Here is a 20035-nt window from a genome sequence, read left to right as displayed (position 1 = left end):
CAAAGGAGACGATGCCTGACTCTTCTTGAAAATGGATAGGAGTCCCACGAATCCCTGTGGCACGTTGAAAGGGACCCTGGGTCTCCCGGCTCCCGTGGAGACGCGTCCCAATTGCCATGCCAAGACTCGAGGAGAATCCCGAGGTGTCCCTCGCACCTAGGCAGGAGTCCTGACGTCGCTGAACAAACACGTGTCTGGAAGGGCCCTCCCCTTCGTAACTCGAGAATATACCCCAGGTTGCGGCCGCAACTCGAGAAAAACCATGAGACTTCCCCCTCGCCGCGCGATGAGGCCCGATTCCCCTGCACTGCGTGCAGAGCAATTCCGTGTTCCACATCAAAGGGGAAAGGAGCCTTGATTTCCTTGATGGCACTCCAGAGAAAACCCAAGATCACCGTCTCAAGTCTAGAGGGATCCTGAGGTCACTGGAGCAACACGAAACGGCTCCGTGGTCCCCACATAAACTCGAGATGAGAGCTTAGTCCCTTGCTTCGACTCAAGAGGAATACCAACTTTTCACAAGCACCTCAAGAGGAGGCTTCTCTCAGCTACAGGTATGTGAGAGGGACCCTGAGTTTGTGGCCTCAAGTGGAATGGACACCGAGATGCTCTGACTCGAAGTAAGGCCGGATATCCCAACAGTGAATTGAATGCAGGCTCGTATTGCATCTCCCAAGACGAAGTGTTGTCTGAATCCCCTGTGGAGACCACAGAGAAAGACATACTCCTCCGCCTCATCAAGACCGGAGGCCTCACATCCTTTGAAAACTCGAGAGGTCTGCGGAGATCAATGCTTCCAAAGGAGACGATGCCTGACTCTTCTTGAAAATGGATAGGAGTCCCACGATCCCTGTGGCACGTTGAAAGGGACCCTGGGTCTCCCGGCTCCCGTGGAGACGCGTCCCAATTGCCATGCCAAGACTCGAGGAGAATCCCGAGGTGTCCCTCGCACCTAAGCAGGAGTCCGACGTCGCTGAACAAACACGTGTCTGGAAGGGCCCTCCCCGTCGTAACTCGAGAATATACCCCAGGTTCCGGTCGCAACTCGAGAAAAACCATGAGACTTCCCCCTCGCCACGAGATGAGGCCCGATTCCCGTGCACTGCGTGCAGAGCAATTCCGTGTTCCACATCAAACGTGAAAGGAGCCTTGATTTCCTTCATGGCACTCCAGAGAAAACCCAAGATCACTGTCTCAAGTCTAGAGGGATCCTGAAGTTACTGGACCAACAGGAAAGGGCTTCGTGGACCCCAAATCCACTCGAGATGAGAGCTTAGACCTTGGCTTAGACTCAAGAGGAATACCAACTTTCCACAAGCACCTCAAGAGGAGGTTTCTCTCAGCTACAGGTATATTTGAGGGACCCTGAGTTTGTGGCCTCAAGTGGAATGGACACCGAGATGCTCTGACTCGAAGTAAGGCCGGATATCCCTGCAGTGAATTGAATGCAGGCTCGTCTTGCATCTCCCAAGACGAAGGGTTGTCTGAATCCCCTGTGGAGACCCCAGAGAAAGACCTAGTCCTCCGCCTCAACGCGACCGGAGGCCTCACATCCTTTGAAAACCCGAGAGGTCCGCGGAGATCAATGCTTCCAAAGGAGACGATGCCTGACTCCTCTTGAAAATGGATAGGAGTCCCAGGATCCCTGTGGCACGTGGAAAGGGACCCTGGGTCTCCCGCCTCACGTGGAGACGCTTCCCCATTGCCATGCCAAGACTCCATGAGAATCCCGAGGTGTCCCTCGCACCTAGGCAGGAGTCCAGACGTCGCTGAACAAACACGTGTCTGGAAGGGCCCTCCCCGTCGTAACTCGAGAATATACCCCAGGTTCCGGCCGCAACTTGAGAAAAACCATGAGACTTCCCCCTCGCCGCGAGATGAGGCCCGATTCCCCTGCACTGAATGCAGAGCAATTCCGTGTTCCACATCAAACGTGAAAGGAGCCTTGATTTCCTTGATGGCACTCCAGAGAAAACCCGAGATCACTGTCTCAAGTCTAGAGGGATCCTGAGGTCACTGGAGCAACACGAAAGGGCTCCGTGGACCCCAAATCAACTCGAGATGAGAGCTTAATCCCTGGCTTCGACTCAAGAGGAATACCAACTTTCCACAAGCACCTCAAGAGGAGGCTTCTCTCAGCTACAGGTAAGTGAGAAGGACCATGAGTTTGTGGCCTAAAGTGGAATGGACACCAAGATGCTCTAACTCGAAGTAAGGCCGGATATCCCTGCAGTGAATTGAAAGCAGGCTCGTCTTGCATCTCCCAAGACGAAGGGTTGTCTGAATCCCCTGTGGAGACCACAGAGAAAGACCTAGTCCTCCGCCTCAACGCGACCGGAGGCCTCACATACTTTGAAAACCCGAGAGGTCCGCGGAGATCAATGCTTCCAAAGGAGACGATGCCTGACTCCTCTTGAAAACGGATAGGTGTCCCAGGATCCCTGTGGCACGTGAAAAGGGACCCTGGGTCTCCCGCCTCACGTGGAGACGCGTCCCAATTGCCATGCCAAGACTCGAGGCGAATCCCGAGGTGTTCCTCGTACCTAGGCAGGAGTCCTGACGTGGCTGAACAAACACGTGTCTGGAAGGGCCCTCCCCGTCGTAACTCGAGAATATACCCCAGGTTCCGGCCGCAACTCTAGAAAAACCATGAGATTTCCCCCTCGCCGCGAGTTGAGGCCCGATTCCCCTGCACTGAATGCAGAGCAATTCCGTGTTTCACATCAAACGTGAAAGGAGCCTTGATTTCCTTGATGGCACTCCAGAGAAAACCCAAGATCACTGTCTCACGTCTAGAGGGATCCTGAAGTCACTGGACCAACAGGAAAGGGCTTCGTGGACACCAAATCAACTCGAGATGTGAGCTTAGACCCTGACTTAGACTCAAGAGGAATACCAACTTTCCACAAGCACCTCAAGAGGAGGTTTCTCTCAGCTACAGGTATATTTGAGGGACCCTGAGTTTGTGGCCTCAAGTGGAATGGACACCGAGATGCTCTGACTCGAAGTAAGGCCGGATATCCCTGCAGTGAATTGAATGCAGGCTCGTCTTGCATCTCCCAAAACGAAGGGATGTCTGAATCCTCTGTGGAGACCACAGAGACAGACCTAATTCTCCGCCTCATAGCGACCGGAGGCCTCACATCCTTTGAAAACTCGAGAGGTATGCGGAGATCAATGCTTCCAAATGAGATGATGCCTGACTCCTCTTGAAAATGGATAGGAGTCCCAGGATCCCTGTGGCACGTGGAAAGGGACCCTGGGTCTCCCGCCTCACGTGGAGACGCTTCCCCATTGCCAGGCCAAGACTCGAGGAGAATCCGGAGGTGTCCCTCGCACCTAGGCAGGAGTCCTGTCGTCGCTGAACAAACACGTGTCTGGAAGGGCCCTCCCCGTCGTAACTCGAGAATATACCCCAGGTTCCGGCCGCAATTCGAGAAAAACCATGAGACTTCCCCCTCGCCGCGTGATGAGGCCCGATTCCCCTGCACTGCGTGCAGAGCAATTCCGTGTTCCACATCAAACGTGAAAAGAGCCTTGATTTCCTTGATGGCACTCCAGAGAAAACCCAAGATCACTGTCTCAAGTCTAGCGGGATCCTGACGTCACTGGAGCAACACGAAAGGGTCCCGTGGACCCCAAATCAACTCGAGATGAGAGCTTAGACCCTGGCTTTGAATCAAGAGGTATACCCACTTTTCACAAGTACCTCAAGACGAGGCTTCTCTCAGCTACAGGTATGTGTGAGGGACCCTGAGTTTCTGGCCTCAAGTGGAATGGACACCGAGATGCTCTGACTCGAAGTAAGGCCGGATATCCCTGCAGTGAATTGAATGCAGGCTCATCTTGCATCTCCCAAGACGAAGGGTTGTCTGAATCCCCTGTGGAGACCACAGAGAAAGACCTAGTCCTCCGCCTCAACGCGACCGGTGGCCTCACATCCTTTGAAACTAGAGAGGTCTGCGAAGATCAATGCTTCCAAAGGAGACGATGCCTGACTCCTCTTGAAAACGGATAGGAGTCCCAGGATCCCTGTGGCACGTGGAAAGGGACCCTGGGTCTCCCGCCTCACGTGGAGACGCGTCCCAATTGCCATGCCAAGACTCGAGGAGAATCCCAAGGTGTCCCTCCCACCTAGGCAGGAGTCCTGACGTCGCTGAACAAACACGTGTCTGGAAGGGCCCTCCCCGTCGTAACTCGAGAATATACCCCAGGTTCCGGCCGCAACTCGAGAAAAACCATGAGCCTTCCCCCTCGCCGCGAGATGAGGCCCGATTCCCCTGCAGTGCGTGCAGAGCAATTCCGTGTTCCACATCAAACGTGAAAGGAGGCTTGATTTCCTTGACGGCACTCCAGAGAAAACCCAAGATCACTGTCTCAAGTCTAGAGGGATCCTGAGGTCACTGGAGCAACACGAAAGGGCTCCGTGGACCCCAAATCAACTCGAGATGAGAGCTTAGTCCCTGGCTTCGACTCAAGAGGAATACCAACTTTTCACAAGCAGCTCAAGAGGAGGCTTCTCTCAGCTACAGGTAAGTGAGAGGGACCCTGAATTTGTGGCCTCAAGTGGAATGGACACCGAGATGCTCTGACTCGAAGTAAGGCCAGATAACCCTGCAGTGAATTGAATGCAGGCTCGTCTTGCATCTCCCAAGACGAAGGGATGTCTGAATCCCCTGTGGAGACCACAGAGAAAGACCTAATTTTCCGCCTAATCGCGACCGGAGGCCTCACATCCTTTGAAAACTCGAGAGGTCTGCGGAGATCAATGCTTCCAAAGGAGACGATGCCTGACTCTTCTTGAAAATGGATAGGAGTCCCACGATCATTGTGGCACGTTGAAAGGGACCCTGAGTCTCCCGGCTCCCGTGGAGACGCGTCCCAATTGCCATGCCAAGACTCGAGGAGAATCCCGAGGTGTCCCTCGCACCTAGGCAGGAGTCCTGACGTCGCTGAACAAACACGTGTCTGGAAGGGCCCGCCCCGTCGTAACTCGAGAATATACCCCAGGTTCCGGCCGCAACTCGAGAAAAACCATGAGATTTCCCCCTCGCCGCGAGTTGAGGCCCGATTCCCCTGCACTGAATGCAGAGCAATTCCGTGTTCCACATCAAACGTGAAAGGAGCCTTGATTTCCTTGATGGCACTCCAGAGAAAACCCAAGATCACTGTCTCAAGTCTAGAGGGATCCTGAGGTCACTGGAGCAACACGAAAGGGCTTCGTGGACCCCAAATCAACTCGAGATGAGAGCTTAGACCCTGGCTTAGACTCAAGAGGAATACCAACTTTCCACAAGGACCTCAAGAGGAGGCTTCTCTCAGCTACAGGTATATTTGAGGGACCCTGAGTTTGTGGCCTCAAGTGGAATGGACACTGAGATGCTCTGACTCAAAATAAGGCCGGATATCCCTGCAGTGAATTGAATGCAGGCTCATCTTGCATCTCCCAAGACGAAGGGATGTCTGAATCCCCTGTGGAGACCACAGAGAAAGACCTAATTCTCCGCCTCATAGCGACCGGGGGCCTCACATCCCTTGAAAACTCGAGAGGTCCGCGGAGATCAATGCTTCCAAAGGAGACGATGCCTGACTCCGCTTGAAAATGGATAGGAGTCCCAGGATGCCTGTGGCACGTTGAAAGGGACCCTGGGTCTCCCGCCTCACGTGGAGACGCGTCTCAATTGCCATGCCAAGACTCGAGGAGAATCCCGAGGTGTCCCTCGCCCCTAGGCAGGAGTCCTGACGTCGCTGAACAAACACGTGTCTGGAAGGGCCCGCCCCGTCGTAACTCGAGAATATACCCCAGGTTCGGGCCGCAACTCGAGAAAAACCATGAGATTTCCCCCTCGCCGTGAGTTGAGGCCCGATTCCCCTGCACTGCATGCAGAGCAATTCCGTGTTCCACATCAAACGTGAAAGGAGCCTTGATTTCCTTGATGGCACTCCAGAGAAAACCCAAGATCACTGTCTGAAGTCTAGATGGATACTGAGGTCACTGGAGCAACAGGAAATTTCCCCTTGGACCCCAAATCAACTCGAGATGAGAGCTTAGTCCCTGGCTTCGACTCAAGAGGAATACCAAATTTCCACAAGCACCTCAAGAGGAGGTTTCTCTCAGGTACAGGTATGTGATAGGGACCCTGAGTTTGTGGCCTCAAGTGGAATGGACACCGAGATGCTCTGACTCGAAGTAAGGCCGGATATCCCTGCAGTGAATTGAATGAAGGCTCGTCTTGCATCTCCCAAGACGAAGGGATGTCTGAATCCACTGTGGAGGCCACAGAGAAAGACCTAGTCCTCCGACTCATCAAGACCGGAGGCCTCACATCCTTTGAAAATTCGAGAGGTCTGCGGAGATCAATCCTTCCAAAGGAGACGATGCCTGACTCCTCTTGAAAATGGATAGGAGTCCCAGGATCCCTGTGGCACGTGGAAAGGGACCCTGGGACTCCCACCTCACGTGGAGACGCGTCCCAATTACCATGCCAAGACTCGAGGAGAATCCCGAGGTGTCCCTCGCACCTAGGCAGGAGTCCTGACGTCGCTGAACAAACACGTGTCTGGAAGGCCCCTCCCCTTCGTAACTCGAGAATATACCCCAGGTTGCGGCCGCAACTCGAGAAAAAGCATGAGACTTCCCCCTCGCCGCGAGATGAGGCCCTATTCCCCTGCACTGCGTGCAGAGAATTGCATGTTCCACATCAAACGTGAAAGGAGCCTTGATTTCCTTGATGGCACTGCAGAGAAAACCCAAGATCACTGTCTCAAGTCTAGAGGGATCCTGAGGTCACTGGAGCAACACGAAAAGATTCCGTGGACCCCAAATCAACTCGAGATGAGAGCTTAGTCCCTGGCTTCGACTCAAGACGAATACCAACTTTCCACAAGCATCTCAAGAGGAGGCTTCTCTCAGCTACAGGTATGTGAGAGGGACCCTGAGTTGCTGGCCTCAAGTGGAATGGACACCGAGATGGTCTGACTCGAAGTACGGCCGGATATCCCTGCAGTGAATTGAATGCAGGCTCGTCTTGCATCTCCCAAGACGAAGGGATGTCTGAATCCCCTGTGGAGACCACAGAGAAAGACCTAGTCCTCCGCCTCATCAAGACCGGAGGCCTCACATCCTTTGAAAACTCGAGAGGTCCGTGGAGATCAATGCTTCCAAAGGAGACGATGCCTGACTCCTCTTGAAAATGGATAGGAGTCCCAGGATCCCTGTGGCACGTGGAAAGGGACCCTGGGTCTCCCGCCTCACGTGGAGACGCGTCCCCATTGCCATGCCAAGACTCGAGGAGAATCCGGAGGTGTCCCTCGGACCTAGGCAGGAGTCCTGACGTCGCTGAACAAACACGTGTCTTGAAGGGCCCTCCCCGTCGAAACTCGAGAATATACCCCAGGTTCCGGCCGCAACTTGAGAAAATCCATGAGACTTCCCCCTCGCCGCGCGATGAGGCCCGATTCCCCTGCACTGCGTGCAGAGCAATTCCGTGTTCCACATCAAAGGGGAAAGGAGCCTTGATTTCCTTGATGGCACTCCAGAGAAAACCCAAGATCACTGTCTCAAGGCTAGAGGGATCCTGAGGTCACTGGAGCAACACGAAACGGCTCCGTGGTCCCCACATAAACTCGAGATGAGAGCTTAGTCCCTGGCTTCGACTCAAGAGGAATACCAACTTTTCACAAGCACCTCAAGAGGAGGCTTCTCTCAGCTACAGGTATGTGAGAGGGACCCTGAGTTTGTGGCCTCAAGTGGAATGGACACCGAGATGCTCTGACTCGAAGTAAGGCCGGATATCCCTGCAGTGAATTGAATGCAGGCTCGTCTTGCATCTCCCAAGACGAAGTGTTGTCTGAATCCCCTGTGGAGACCACAGAGAAAGACCTACTCCTCCGCCTCATCAAGACCGGAGGCCTCACATCCTTTGAAAACTCGAGAGGTCTGCGGAGATCAATGCTTCCAAAGGAGACGATGCTTGACTCTTCTTGAAAATGGATAGGAGTCCCACGATCCCTGTGGCACGTTGAAAGGGACCCTGGGTCTCCCGGCTCCCGTGGAGACGCGTCCCAATTGCCATGCCAAGACTCGAGGAGAATCCCGAGGTGTCCCTCGCACCTAGGCAGGAGTCCTGACGTCGCTGAACAAACACGTGTCTGGAAGGGCCCTCCCCTTCGTAACTCGAGAATATACCCCAGGTTGCGGCCGCAACTCGAGAAAAACCATGAGACTTCCCCCTCGCCGCGAGATGAGGCCCTATTCCCCTGCACTGCGTGCAGAGAATTGCATGTTCCACATCAAACGTGAAAGGAGACTTGATTTCCTTGATGGCACTGCAGAGAAAACCCAAGATCACTGTCTCAAGTCTAGAGGGATCCTGAAGTTACTGGACCAACAGGAAAGGGCTTCGTGGACCCCAAATCAACTCGAGATGAGAGCTTAGTCCCTGGCTTCGACTCAAGAGGAATACCAACTTTTCACAAGCACCTCAAGAGGAGGCTTCTCTCAGCTACAGGTAAGTGAGAGGGACCATGAGTTTGTGGCCTCAAGTGGAATGGACACCGAGATGCTCTAACTCGAAGTAAGGCCGGATATCCCTGCAGTGAATTGAAAGCAGGCTCGTCTTGCATCTCCCAAGACGAAGGGTTGTCTGAATCCCCTGTGGAGACCACAGAGAAAGACCTAGTCCTCCGCCTCAACGCGACCGGAGGCCTCACATCCTTTGAAAACCCGAAAGGTCCGCGGAGATCAATGCTTCCAAAGGAGACGATGCCTGACTCCTCTTTAAAATGGATAGGAGTCCCAGGATCCCTGTGACACGTGGAAAGGGACCCTGGGTCTCCCGCCTCACGAGGAGACGCGTCCCAATTGCCATGCCAAGACTCGAGGAGAATCAGGAGGTGTCCCTCGCACCTAGGCAGGAGTCCTGACGTCGCTGAACAAACACGTGTCTGGAAGGGTCCTCCCCGTCGTAACTCGAGAATATACCCCATGTTCCGGCCGCAACTCGAGAAAAACCATGAGATTTCCCCCTCGCCGCGAGTTGAGGCCCGATTCCCCTGGACTGCGTGCAGAGCAATTGCGTGTTCCACATCAAACGTGAAAGGAGCCTTGATTTCCTTGATGGCACTCCAGAGAAAACCCAAGATCAATGTCTCAAGTCTAGAGGGATGCTGAGGTCACTGGATCAACACAAAATTTCCCCTTGGACCCCAAATCAACTCGAGATGAGAGCTTAGTCCCTGGCTTCGACTCAAGAGGAATACCAACTTTCCATAAGCACCTCAAGAGGAGGCTTCTCTCAGCTACAGGTATGTGACAGGGACCCTGAGTTTGTGGCCTCAAGTGGAATGGACAACGAGATGCTCTGACTCGAAGTAAGGCCGGATATCCCTGCAGTGAATTGAATGCAGGCTCGTCTTGCATCTCCCAAGACGAAGGGATGTCTGAATCCCCTGTGGAGACCTCAGAGAAAGACCGACTTCTCCGCCTCATCGCCACCGGAAGCCTCACATCCTTTGAAAACTCGAGAGGTCCGCGGAGATCAATGCTTCCAAAGGAGACGATGCCTGACTCCTCTTGAAAATGGATAGGAGTCCCAGGATCCCTGTGGCACGTGGAAAGGGACCCTCGGTCTCCCGCCTCACATGGAGACGCGTCCAAATTACCATGCCAAGACTCGAGGAGAATCCCGAGGTGTCCCTCGCACCTAGGCAGGAGTCCTGATGTCGCTGAACAAACACGTGTCTGGAAGGGCCATCCCCGTCGTAACTCGAGAATATACCCCAGGTTCCGGCCGCAACTCGAGAAAAACCATGAGATTTCCCCCTCGCCACGAGTTGAGGCCCGATTCCCCTGCACTGCGTGCAGAGCAATTCCGTGTTCCACATCAAACTTGAAAGGAGCCTTGATTACCTTGATGGCACTCCAGAGAAAACCCAAGATCACTGTCTCAAGTCTAGAGGGATCCTGAAGTCACTGGACCTACAGGAAAGGGCTTCGTGGACCCCAAATCAACTCGAGATGAGAGCTTAGACCCTGGCTTAGACTCAAGAGGAATACCAACTTTCCACAAGGACCTCAAGAGGAGGTTTCTCTAGCTACAGGTATATTTGAGGGACCCTGAGTTTGTGGCCTCAAGTGGAATGGACACCGAGATGCTCTGACTCGAAGTAAGGCCGGATATCCCTGCAGTGAATTGAATGCAGGCTCGTCTTGCATCTCCCAAGACGAAGGGATGTCTGAATCCCCTGTGGAGACCACAGAGAAAGACCTAATTCTCCGCCTCATAGCGACCGGGGGCCTCACATCCTTTGAAAATTCGAGAGGTCCGCGGAGATCAATGCTTCCAAAGGAGACGATGCCTGACTCCTCTTGAAAATGGATAGGAGTCCCAGGATCCCTGTGGCACGTGGAAAGGGACCCTGGGTCTCCTGCCTCACGTGGAGACGCTTCCCCATTCCCATGCCAAGACTCGAGGAGAATCCCGAGGTGTCCCTCGCACCTAGGCAGGAGTCCTGACGTCGCTGAACAAACACGTGTCTGGAAGATCCCTCCCCGTCGTAACTCGAGAATATACCCCAGGTTGCGGCCGCAACTCTAGAAAAACCATGAGGTTCCCCCTCGCCGCGAGATGAGGCCCGATTCCCCTGCACTGCATGCAGAGCAGTTCCGTGATCCACATCAAACGTGAAAGGAGCCTTGATTTCCTTGATGGCACTCCGGAGAAAACCCAAGATCACTGTCTCAAGTCTAAAGGGATCCTAAAGTCACTGGACCAACAGGAAAGGGCTTCGTGGACCCCAAATCAACTCGAGATGAGAGCTTAGACCCTGGCTTAGACTCAAGAGGAATACCAACTTTCCACAAGGACCTCAAGAGGAGGTTTCTCTCAGCTACATGTATATTTGAGGGACCCTGAGTTTGTGGCCTCAAGTGGAATGGACACCGAGATTCTCTGACTCGAAGTAAGGCCGGATATCCCTGCAGTGAATTGAATGCAGGCTCGTCTTGCATCTCCCAAGACGAAGGGATGTCTGAATCCCCTGTGGAGACCACAGAGAAAGACCTAGTCCTCCGCCTAATCGCGACCGGAGGCCTCACATCCTTTGAAAACTCGAGAGGTCCGTGGAGATCAATGCTTCCAAAGGAGACGATGCCTGACTCCTCTTGAAAATGGATAGGAGTCCCAGGATCCCTGTGGCACGTGGAAAGGGACCCTGGGTCTCCCGCCTCACGTGGAGACGCGTCCCCATTGCCATGCCAAGACTCGAGGAGAATCCGGAGGTGTCCCTCGGACCTAGGCAGGAGTCCTGACGTCGCTGAACAAACACGTGTCTTGAAGGGCCCTCCCCGTCGAAACTCGAGAATATACCCCAGGTTCCGGCCGCAACTTGAGAAAATCCATGAGACTTCCCCCTCGCCGCGCGATGAGGCCCGATTCCCCTGCACTGCGTGCAGAGCAATTCCGTGTTCCACATCAAAGGGGAAAGGAGCCTTGATTTCCTTGATGGCACTCCAGAGAAAACCCAAGATCACTGTCTCAAGGCTAGAGGGATCCTGAAGTCACTGGACCAACAGGAAAGGGCTTCGTGGACCCCAAATCAACTCGAGATGAGAGCTTAGTCCCTGGCTTCGCCTCAAGAGGAATACCAACTTTTCACAAGCACCTCAAGAGGAGGCTTCTCTCAGCTACAGGTATGTGAGAGGGACCCTGAGTTTGTGGCCTCAAGTGGAATGGATACCGAGATGCTCTGACTCGAAGTAAGGCCGGATATCCCTGCAGTGAATTGAATGCAGGCTCGTCTTGCATCTCCCAAGACGAAGGGATGTCTGAATCCCCTGTGGAGACCACAGTGAAAGACCTAATTTTCCGCCTAATCGCGAGCAAAGGCCTCACATCCTTTGAAAACTCGAGAGGTCTGCGGAGATCAATGCTTCCAAAGGAGACGATGCCTGACTCTTCTTGAAAATGGATAGGAGTCCCACGATCCCTGTGGCACGTTGAAAGGGTCCCTGGGTCTCCCGCCTCACGTGGAGACGCGTCCAAATTGCCATGCCAAGACTCGAGGAGAATCCCGAGGTGTCCCTCGCACCTAGGCAGGAGTCCGACGTCGCTGAAAAAACACGTGTCTGGAACGGCCCTCCCCGTCGTAACTCGAGAATATACCCCAGATTCCGGCCGCAACTCGAGAAAAATCATGAGACTTCCCCCTCGCCGCGAGATGAGGCCCGATTCCCCTGCACTGCGTGTAGAGCAATTCCGTGTTCCACATCAAACGTGAAAGGAGCCTTGATTTCCTTGATGGCACTCCAGAGAAAACCCAAGATCACTGTGTCAAGTCTAGAGGGATCCTAAGGTCACTGGAGCAACACGAAAGGGCTCCGTGGACCCCAAATCAACTCGAGATGAGAGCTTAGTCCCTGGCTTCGACTCAAGAGGAATACCAACTTTCCACAAGCACCTCAAGAGGAGGCTTCTCTCAGCTACAGGTATGTGAGAGGGACCCTGAATTTGTGGCCTCAAGTGGAATGGACACCGAGATGCTCTGACTCGAAGTAAGGCCGGATATCCCTGCAGTGAATTGAATGCAGGCTCGTCTTGAATCTCCCAAGACGAAGGGTTGTCTGAATCCCCTGTGGAGACCACAGAGAAAGACCTATTCCTCCGCTTCAACGCGACCGGAGGCCTCACATCCTTTGAAAACCCGAGAGGTCCGCGGAGATCAATGCTTCCAAAGGAGACGATGCCTGACTCCGCTTGAAAATGGATAGGAGTCCCAGGATCCCTGTGGCACGTGGAAAGGGACCCTGGGACTCCCGCCACACGTGGAGACGCGTCCAAATTGCCATGCCAAGACTCGAGGAGAATCCCGAGGTGTCCCTGGCACCTAGGCAGGAGTCCTGACGTCGCTGAACAAACACGTGTCTGGAAGGGCCCTCCCCGTCGTATCTCGAAAATATACCCCAGGTTCCGGCCGCAACTCGAGAAAAACCATGAGACTTCCCCCTCGCCGCGAGATGAGGCCCGATTCCCCTGCACTGCATGCAGAGCAATTCCGTGTTCCACATCAAACGTGAAAGGAGCCTTGATTTCCTTGATGACACTCCAGAGAAAACCCAAAATCACTGTCTCAAGTCTAGAGGGATCCTGAGGTCACTGGAGCAACACGAAAGGGCTTCGTGGACCCCAAATCAACTCGAGATGAGAGCTTAGACCCTGGCTTAGACTCAAGAGGAATACCAACTTTCCACAAGGACCTCAAGAGGAGGCTTCTCTCAGCTACAGGTATATTTGAGGGACCCTGAGTTTGTGGCCTCAATTGGAATGGACACCGAGATGCTCTGCCTCAAAATAAGGCCGGATATCCCTGCAGTGAATTGAATGCAGGCTCGTCTTGCATCTCCCAAGACGAAGGGATGTCTGAATCCCCTGTGGAGACCACAGAGAAAGACCTAATTCTCCGCCTCATAGCAACCGGGGGCCTCACATCCCTTGAAAACTCGAGAGGTCCGTGGAGATCAATGCTTCCAAAGGAGACGATGCCTGACTCCGCTTGAAAATGGATAGGAGTCCCAGGATGCCTGTGGCACGTTGAAAGGGACCCTGGGTCTCCCGCCTCACGTGGAGACGCGTCCCAATTGCCATGCCAAGACTCGAGGAGAATCCCGAGGTGTCCCTCGCCCCTAGGCAGGAGTCCTGACGTCGCTGAACAAACACGTGTCTGGAAGGGCCCGCCCCGTCGTAACTCGAGAATATACCCCAGGTTCGGGCCGCAACTCGAGAAAAACCATGAGATTTCCCCCTCGCCGTGAGTTGAGGCCCGATTCCCCTGCACTGCATGCAGAGCAATTCCGTGTTCCACATCAAACGTGAAAGGAGCCTTGATTTCCTTGATGGCACTCCAGAGAAAACCCAAGATCACTGTCTCAAGTCTAGATGGATACTGAGGTCACTGGAGCAACAGGAAATTTCCCCTTGGACCCCAAATCAACTCGAGATGAGAGCTTAGTCCCTGGCTTCGACTCAAGAGGAATACCAAATTTCCACAAGCACCTCAAGAGGAGGTTTGTCTCAGGTACAGGTATGTGATAGGGACCCTGAGTTTGTGGCCTCAAGTGGAATGGACACCGAGATGCTCTGACTCGAAGTAAGGCCGGATATCCCTGCAGTGAATTGAATGAAGGCTCGTCTTGCATCTCCCAAGACGAAGGGATGTCTGAATCCACTGTGGAGGCCACAGAGAAAGACCTAGTCCTCCGACTCATCAAGACCGGAGGCCTCACATCCTTTGAAAATTCGAGAGGTCTGCGGAGATCAATCCTTCCAAAGGAGACGATGCCTGACTCCTCTTGAAAATGGATAGGAGTCCCAGGATCCCTGTGGCACGTGGAAAGGGACCCTGGGACTCCCACCTCACGTGGAGACGCGTCCCAATTACCATGCCAACACTCAAGGAGAATCCCGAGGTGTCCCTCGCACCTAGGCAGGAGTCCTGACGTCGCTGAACAAACACGTGTCTGGAAGGCCCCTCCCCTTCGTAACTCGAGAATATACCCCAGGTTGCGGCCGCAACTCGAGAAAAACCATGAGACTTCCCCCTCGCCGCGAGATGAGGCCCTATTCCCCTGCACTGCGTGCAGAGAATTGCATGTTCCACATCAAACGTGAAAGGAGCCTTGATTTCCTTGATGGCACTGCAGAGAAAACCCAAGATCACTGTCTCAAGTCTAGAGGGATCCTGAGGTCACTGGAGCAACCCGAAAAGATTCCGTGGACCCCAAATCAACTCGAGATGAGAGCTTAGTCCCTGGCTTCGACTCAAGACGAATACCAACTTTCCACAAGCACCTCAAGAGGAGGCTTCTCTCAGCTACAGGTATGTGAGAGGGACCCTGAGTTGCTGGCCTCAAGTGGAATGGACACCGAGATGGTCTGACTCGAAGTACGGCCGGATATCCCTGCAGTGAATTGAATGCAGGCTCGTCTTGCATCTCCCAAGACGAAGGGATGTCTGAATCCCCTGTGGAGACCACAGAGAAAGACCTAGTCCTCCGCCTCATCAAGACCGGAGGCCTCACATCCTTTGAAAACTCGAGAGGTCCGTGGAGATCAATGCTTCCAAAGGAGACGATGCCTGACTCCTCTTGAAAATGGATAGGAGTCCCAGGATCCCTGTGGCACGTGGAAAGGGACCCTGGGTCTCCCGCCTCACGTGGAGACGCGTCCCCATTGCCATGCCAAGACTCGAGGAGAATCCGGAGGTGTCCCTCGGACCTAGGCAGGAGTCCTGACGTCGCTGAACAAACACGTGTCTTGAAGGGCCCTCCCCGTCGAAACTCGAGAATATACCCCAGGTTCCGGCCGCAACTTGAGAAAATCCATGAGACTTCCCCCTCGCCGCGCGATGAGGCCCGATTCCCCTGCACTGCGTGCAGAGCAATTCCGTGTTCCACATCAAAGGGGAAAGGAGCCTTGATTTCCTTGATGGCACTCCAGAGAAAACCCAAGATCACTGTCTCAAGGCTAGAGGGATCCTGAGGTCACTGGAGCAACACGAAACGGCTCCGTGGTCCACACATAAACTCGAGATGAGAGCTTAGTCCCTGGCTTCGACTCAAGAGGAATACCAACTTTTCACAAGCACCTCAAGAGGAGGCTTCTCTCAGCTACAGGTATGTGAGAGGGACCCTGAGTTTGTGGCCTCAAGTGGAATGGACACCGAGATGCTCTGACTCGAAGTAAGGCCGGATATCCCTGCAGTGAATTGAATGCAGGCTCGTCTTGCATCTCCCAAGACGAAGTGTTGTCTGAATCCCCTGTGGAGACCACAGAGAAAGACCTACTCCTCCGCCTCATCAAGACCGGAGGCCTCACATCCTTTGAAAACTCGAGAGGTCTGCGAAGATCAATGCTTCCAAAGGAGACGATGCCTGACTCTTCTTGAAAATGGATAGGAGTCCCACGATCCCTGTGGCACGTTGAAAGGGACCCTGGGTCTCCCGGCTCCCGTGGAGACGCGTCCCAATTGCCATGCCAAGACTCGAGGAGAATCCCGAGGTGTCCCTCGCACCTAGGCAGGAGTCCTGACGTCGCTGAACAAACACGTGTCTGGAAGGGCCCTCCCCTTCGTAACTCGAGAATATACCCCAGGTTGCGGCCGCAACTCGAGAAAAACCATGAGACTTCCCCCTCGCCGCGAGATGAGGCCCTATTCCCCTGCACTGCGTGCAGAGAATTGCATGTTCCACATCAAACGTCAAAGGAGCCTTGATTTCCTTGATGGCACTGCAGAGAAAACCCAAGATCACTGTCTCAAGTCTAGAGGGATCCTGAGGTCACTGGAGCAACACGAAAAGATTCCGTGGACCCCAAATCAACTCGAGATGAGAGCTTAGTCCCTGGCTTCGACTCAAGAGGAATACCAACTTTCCACAAGCACCTCAAGAGGAGGCTTCTCTCAGCTACAGGTATGTGAGAGGGACCCTGAGTTGCTGGCCTCAAGTGGAATGGACACCGAGATGGTCTGACTCGAAGTACGGCCGGATATCCCTGCAGTGAATTGAATGCAGGCTCGTCTTGCATCTCCCAAGACGAAGGGATGTCTGAATCCCCTGTGGAGACCACAGAGAAAGACCTAGTCCTCCGCCTCATCAAGACCGGAGGCCTCACATCCTTTGAAAACTCGAGAGGTCCGTGGAGATCAATGCTTCCAAAGGAGACGATGCCTGACTCCTCTTGAAAATGGATAGGAGTCCCAGGATCCCTGTGGCACTTGGAAAGGGAACCTGGGTCTCCCGCCTCAGGTGGAGACGCGTCCCCATTGCCATGCCAAGACTCGAGGAGAATCCGGAGGTGTCCCTCGGACCTAGGCAGGAGTCCTGACGTCGCTGAACAAACAAGTGTCTTGAAGGGCCCTCCCCGTCGAAACTCGAGAATATACCCCAGGTTCCGGCCGCAACTCGAGAAAAACCATGAGACTTCGCCCTGGCCGCGAGATGAGGCCCGATTCCCCTGCACTGCGTGCAGAGCAATTCCGTGTTCCACATCAAACGTGAAAGGAGACTTGATTTCCTTGATGGCACTCCAGAGAAAACCCAAGATCACTGTCTCAAGTCTAGAGCGATCCTGAAGTCACTGGAGCAACACGAAAGGGCTCCCTGGACCCCAAATCAACTCGAGATGAGAGCTTCGTCCCTGGCTTCGACTCAAGAGGAATACCAACTTTTCACAAGCACCTCAAGAGGAGGCTTCTCTCAGCTAGAGGTATGTGAGAGGGACCCTGAGTTTGTGGCCTCAAGTGGAATGGACACCGAGGTGCTCTGACTCGAAGTAAGTCCGGATATCCCTGCAGTGAATTGAATGCAGGCTTGTCTTGCATCTCCCAAGACGAAGGGATGTCTGAATCCCCTGTGGAGACCACAGAGAAAGACCTAGTCCTCCGCCTCAACACGACCGGAGGCCTCACATCCTATGAAAACCCGAGAGGTCCGCGGAGATCATTGCTTCCAAAGGAGACGATGCCTGACTCCTCTTGAAAATGGATAGGAGTCCCAGGATCCCTGTGGCACGTGGAAAGGGACACTGGGTAGCCCGCCTCACGTGGAGACGCGTCCCAATTGCCATGACAAGACTCGAGGAGAATCCCGAGCTGTCCCTCGCACCTAGGCAGGAGTCCTGACGTCGCTGAACAAACACGTGTCTGGAAGGGCCCTCCCCGTCGTAACTCGAGAATATACCCCAGGTTCCGGCCGCAACTCGAGAAAAACCATGAGACTTCCCCCTCGCCGCGAGATGAGGCCCGATTCCCCTGCACTGCGTGCAGAGCAATTCCGTGTTCCACATCAAACGTGAAAGGAGCCTTGATTTCCCTGATGGCACTCCAGAGAAAACCCAAGATCACTGTCTCAAGTCTAGAGGGATCCTGAAGTTACTGGACCAAGAGGAAAGGGCTTCGTGGACCCCAAATCGACTCGAGATGAGAGCTTAGACCCTGGCTTAGACTCAAGAGGAATACCAACTTTCCACAAGCACCTCAAGAGGAGGTTTCTCTCAGCTACAGGTATATTTGAGGGACCCTGAGTTTGTGGCCTCAGGTGGAATGGACACCGAGATGCTCTGACTCGAAGTAAGGCCGGATATCCCTGCAGTGAATTGAATCCAGGCTCGTCTTGCATCTCCCAAGACGAAGGGTTGTCTGAATCCCCTGTGGAGACCACAGAGAAAGACCTAGTCCTCCGCCTCAACGCGACCGGAGGCCTCACATCCTTTGAAAACCCGAGAGGTCCGCGGAGATCAATGCTTCCAAAGGAGACGATGCCTGACTCCTCTTGAAAATGGATAGGAGTCCCAGGATCCCTGTGGCACGTGGAAAGGGACCCTGGGTCTCCCGCCTCACGTGGAGACGCTTCCCCATTGCCATGCCAAGACTCCATGAGAATCCCGAGGTGTCCCTCGCACCTAGGCAGGAGTCCAGACGTCGCTGAACAAACACGTGTCTGGAAGGGCCCTCCCCGTCGTAACTCGAGAATATACCCCAGGTTCCGGCCGCAACTCGAGAAAAACCATGAGATTTCCCCCTCGCCGCGAGATGAGGCCCGATTCCCCTGCACTGCATGCAGAGCAATTCCGTGTTCCACATCAAACGTGAAAGGAGCCTTGATTTCCTTGATGGCACTCCAGAGAAAACCCAAGATCACTGTCTCATATCTAGAGGGATCCTGAGGTCACTGGAGCAACACGAAAGGGCTCCGTTTACCCCAAATCTACTCGAGATGAGAGCTTAGTCCCTGGCGTCGAATCAAGAGGAATACCAACTTTTCACAAGCACCTCAAGACGAGGCTTCTCTCAGCTACAGGTAAGTGAGAGGGACCCTGAGTTTGTGGCCGCAAGTGGAATGGACACCGAGATGCTCTGACTCGAAGTAAGGCCGGATATCCCTGCAGTGAATTGAATGCAGGCTCGTCTTGCATCTCCCAAGACGAAGGGATGTCTGAATCCCCTGTGGAGAACACAGAGAAAGTCCTAGTTCTCCGCCTCATCGCGACCGGAGGCCTCACATCCTTTGAAAACTCGAGAGGTCCGCGGAGATCAATGCTTCCAAACGAGACGATGCCTGACGCCTCTTGAAAATGGATAGGAGTCCCAGGATCCCTGTGGCACGTGGAAAGGGACCCTGGGTCTCCCGCCTCACGTGGAGACGCGTCCCAATTGCCATGCCAAGACTCGAGGAGAATCCCGAGGTGTCCCTCGCACCTAGGCAGGAGTCCTGACGTCGCTGAACAAACACGTGTCTGGAAGGGCCCTCCCCGTCGTAACTCGAGAATATACCCTAGGTTCCGGCCGCAACTCGAGAAAAACCATGAGATTTCCCCCTCGCCGTGAGGTGAGGCCCAATTCCCCTGCACTGCATGCAGAGCAATTCCGTGTTCCACATCAAACGTGAAAGGAGCCTTGATTTCCTTGATGGCACTCCAGAGAAAACCCAAGATCACTGTCTCAAGTCTAGAGGGATCCTGAGGTCACTGGAGCAACAGGACATTTCCCCTTGGACCCCAAATCAACTCGAGATGAGAGCTTAGTCCCTGGCTTCGACTCAAGAGGAATACCAACTTTTCACAAGCACCTCAAGAGGAGGCTTCTCTCAGCTACAGGTAAGTGAGAGGGACCATGAGTTTGTGGCCTCAAGTGGAATGAACACCGAGATGCTCTAACTCGAAGTAAGGCCGGATATCCCTGCAGTGAATTGAAAGCAGGCTCGTCTTGCATCTCCCAAGACGAAGGGTTGTCTGAATCCCCTGTGGAGACCACAGAGAAAGACCTAGTCCTCCGCCTCAACGCGACCGGAGGCCTCACATCCTTTGAAAACCCGAAAGGTCCGCGGAGATCAATGCTTCCAAAGGAGACGATGCCTGACTCCTCTTTAAAATGGATAGGAGTCCCAGGATCCCTGTGACACGTGGAAAGGGACCCTGGGTCTCCCGCCTCACGTGGAGACGCGTCCCAATTGCCATGCCAAGTCTCGAGGAGAATCAGGAGG

This window comes from Dama dama, chromosome 7, assembly GCF_033118175.1.
Source record: "Dama dama isolate Ldn47 chromosome 7, ASM3311817v1, whole genome shotgun sequence".
Classification (NCBI taxonomy): Eukaryota; Metazoa; Chordata; class Mammalia; order Artiodactyla; family Cervidae; genus Dama; species Dama dama.
This window is presented reverse-complemented; position numbering follows the sequence as displayed.